Source organism: Panthera onca, chromosome F2 (assembly GCF_046562875.1).
Source record: "Panthera onca isolate mPanOnc1 chromosome F2, mPanOnc1 haplotype 2, whole genome shotgun sequence".
In the NCBI taxonomy this organism is placed as follows: Eukaryota; Metazoa; Chordata; class Mammalia; order Carnivora; family Felidae; genus Panthera; species Panthera onca.
In genome coordinates, this window is record NC_138356.1 from 23987618 (window position 1) to 23991506 (window position 3889).

The window sequence follows — 3889 nt, forward strand, 5'->3', positions numbered from 1 at the left end:
AAACCACCAATCTGTTCTCTGTATCTATGGACTAGTACTGTTTTGTTTTTCATTTTTTAGATTCCACAAATAAGAGAGATCATATGGTATTTGTCTTTGTCTGGCTTATCTCACTTAGCATAATACCCTCTTGGTCCATCCATTTTGTCACAGATGGCAAGATTTCATTCTTTTTTATGACTGAATAATATTCCATTGTATGTACATAGCACAATTTCTTTATAATTCATCCGTCAGTGGACACTTAGGTTGTTTCAGTCTTGGCTATTGTGAATAATGCTGCAATGAACATGGAGGTGCAAATATCTTCTTGAGTTAGTGTTTTTGTTTTCTTTGCATAAATACCCAGAGGTGGAATTGTGGAATTATATGGTAGTTCTATTTTTATTGTTTTTATTATTTTTATTTTTTAGAAGCATACTACAATAGTTAATTTTATTTGTTCAAGAGCTCTGTTGCAAGCACTCAACCAAAGATGGGCTCTGATTCTGTGAGCCCAGATTCATATATTTAGGAAGATAAAAGCAAACTGTGATCCATGTAAATGGATGAAAAACTAAAGGCTCACAGTTAATCACATTGTAGTTTTAAATTTCGACAACCTAGAAGTCGGAACTCACAGGTCTTTTAGGTCCTTCTGGATGTCCCACAAGGTATCTGCTTTACTTGAGCTGAGTGACTTCATCATTCTTCAGCTTCCGGATCATAACACTGGTTAATCCCCGGTCATTCAGGATACACAGAAGGCTCAGGAAGACTTCATTCTCAATGCCATACATCCCCTTCACCATTCTTGACACTGGATGAATCCTGGATAGATTTTCCAATATGGATTCAATGAGATCAGCCACACTTAATCCAAAGCCCAGCTGGTATATCCTTTTAGCTTGATGGCTTCATAGGCACTTTCAACCATCATCTTATGCACTTACTTCCAATTTTCACTGTCTTTGTCTGTTCCCATTTCTGGATTCAGTTCTTGGAGAGAAACGCCACATTCACTCCATTCCACACAGCCACACCTGAGTCGCCGTGTTCTCCCAGATCCATCCATGGCAGCTGCTGGGACGAATGCCATGTTTTTCAGCCATAAGACAGCAAAATCTAGCGGAATCCAGGTTACACCTACTTCCAATCACATGGTGTTTGGGTAGTCCACTTAAGTTTCCAGGTAACCTGTGTGAGAATATCCACTGAGTTGGAAACCGCGGTTATGATACAATCAGGCCTGTGATTGACTATCTGAGGAATAATGAATTTGAAGACATTAACATTCCTCTTCACCAGATTGCGATGGCTCTCTCCCTCCTGCTGGTGGACTCCTGCTGTTACCACCACAGTCTTAGAATTGGTAGTCACAGAGTAATCTTTATCTGCCACAATTTTTTGGTGTCTGAAGAAATCAGCTCCCATGTTGCAGATCCATCATTTCTCCTCTGAGTTTATCTTCTAAAACATACAGAAGGGCAAGGTCATGAGCCAGAGACTTTCCCAGAATGCTGATGGCACATGCCATACCAACTTGTTCAACACCCATTGCAGTGATCTTATTGTTTGGGATGTTGTCTCTTCTTCTGCAACTGGTGCCATCAGTTTTTCCTTAAGAGTTGCCATGTGCTCAGAGAGAAACTTCTGTAAGAGTCGTGCAAAGAGGGCAATGACAACTACATGTGACTCCTCCGGTGCAGTATCTGCAAGGAGTGGTAGTTCTATTTTTAAATTTTGAGGAACCTCCATACTGTTTTCTATAGTGGTTGCACCAATTCACATCCCACCAACAGTGTATGAGCATTCCCTTTTTTCCACATCCTCACGAACACTTGTTATTTCTTGTCCTTTAGATAATAGCCATTCTAAGAGGTATGAGCTGATATCTCATTGTGGTTTTGATTTGCATCTCCTTGAGCATCTTTTCATGTGCCTGTTGGTCATCTGGATATTTTCTTTGGAAAAATGTCTATTCAGATCCTCTGCCCATTAAAAAATTTTTATTTCACAGAAATAGAAACAACCGCCTTAAATTTGTATAGAACCACAAGAGACCTTGAATAGCCAAAGCAATCTTGAGAAGAAATAACAAAGCTGGATCATCATGCTCCCTGATTTCAAATTATATTACAAAGCTATAGATTAAAATCATATGGTATTGGTATAAAAACAGACACATAGATCAATGGAACAGAATAGACAGCCCAAAAATGTTTATTTGATTGCATATATGATTAACTAATTTACAACAAAGGAGCCCAGTGGGAAAAGACAGTCTATCCGATAAATGGTGTTGGGAAAACTGGACAGCTAAATATAAAAGAACAAAACTGGACTACTATCTTACACCATAAACAAAAATTAAGTTAAAATGGATTAAAGACTGGCAAGTAAAACCTGAAACCATAGAACTCCTAAAAGAAAACATAGGCAGTAAACTCCTTGACATGGATCTTGGTGATAAGCTTTTGAATCTTACACTAAAGGCAAAGGCAACAAAAGTAAAAATAAACAGTGGGACTACGTCAATCTAAAAAACTTCTGCACAGCAAAGGAAACCATCAACAAAATGAAAAGGCAACCTACTGAATGGGAGAAAATATTTGCAAATCATGTGTCTGATCAAAGGCTAATATCCCAAAATATAAAAAGTTCATACAACTCAATAGCAAAAAAAACAAACAATTCAATTTAGAAATGGAATCTGTACTCTTTACATAATAGCTGATTTTAGGATTGAGGCAAGGAAAGTCTGATAAGCCTAAAACATTGTATTATTCACAAAAGTAAGGAAGTACCTCCTCCCAACCACCATTGATGGCAACATGTTAAAAATACTCAGAAACCAGCTTGAAATGTTGCTCACTGGCCACAATCTGGCCAATTAGTGCATCAATATGTGTAAGAAGAGTAATAGATTACTACTCATTGAGGAAAAAAGAAAATCGAGGAGTCCTTACTAGTAATACACAGATTAAGTAAGTAAATAAGTGAATAAGTAACTAGGTGAGAAGGGAGTGTTCTTTCTTATATGCCAACTGATAATGGAGTTAGAAGAATAATGGAGTGGGCTGCTTGGGTGGCTCAGTCGATTAAGCATCCAACTCTTGATCTTGGCTCAGGTCATGATCTCAAGATTGGTGAGTTCAAGCCCTATGTGGGGCTCCTTGCTGACAGTGTGCAGCCTGCTTGGGATTCTTTATCTCCCTCTCTCTGCCCCTCCTCTGCTCTCTCTCGCTCTCTCAAAATAAATAAAATAAACTTTTTTAAACAAAGAAGAAGAATGGAGTTACAAAACCACTGTTTTTGTTTTTCTTTTGTTTTGAGAGTAAGCTCATGCATGCATTTTCATGAGCATGAGTGGGGTAGGGGCAGAGGGAAAGGGAGAAAGAGAATCCTAAACAGGCTTGATGCCCAGTGAGGAACCTGTCATGGGGCTTGATCTTGACTGTGAGATCATGACCTGAGTGTAATCAAGAGTTGGACTCTTAACCAACTGAGCCACTCAGGTGCCCAAAACCAACATTTTTAACCATTATGGTCCAATTTCATTTAGGGAAGAATCAAATATACATGCTAAATCTAGGGAGGGAAAGTTTGAAGAGAAATTATAATTACAACAGGAAAAACAGTAACTATCCAGTAGGGAAACTGAACAACACCCTAACCAAGTGATCACAATGAATATCATCAATGAAGTGTAAATGGGCATCATCATGTGCCTCCAGAGGGGACTCATTGAAAGGATGCACTACCCTTTGGTAGCACAGCGGCCAAGAAGCACCAAACTTATCAGGAGGATGCATTAAAAAAACACAACTGGCCTGTGTCACGAGGCAAGGAAAGGCTGTGACATGGTAGCTAAATTAAATACGTAATCTTGGCCCAAATAAAAATTGCC

At 38.8% G+C, this 3889-nt stretch overlaps 1 pseudogene; it reads right to left on the reverse strand.

Annotated features, from left to right (window-relative positions):
• Positions 1-616: 616 nt before the first annotated feature.
• LOC132664195 (L-lactate dehydrogenase B chain-like) lies at positions 617-1617 on the reverse strand (annotated as a pseudogene).
• Positions 1618-3889: the final 2272 nt, after the last annotated feature.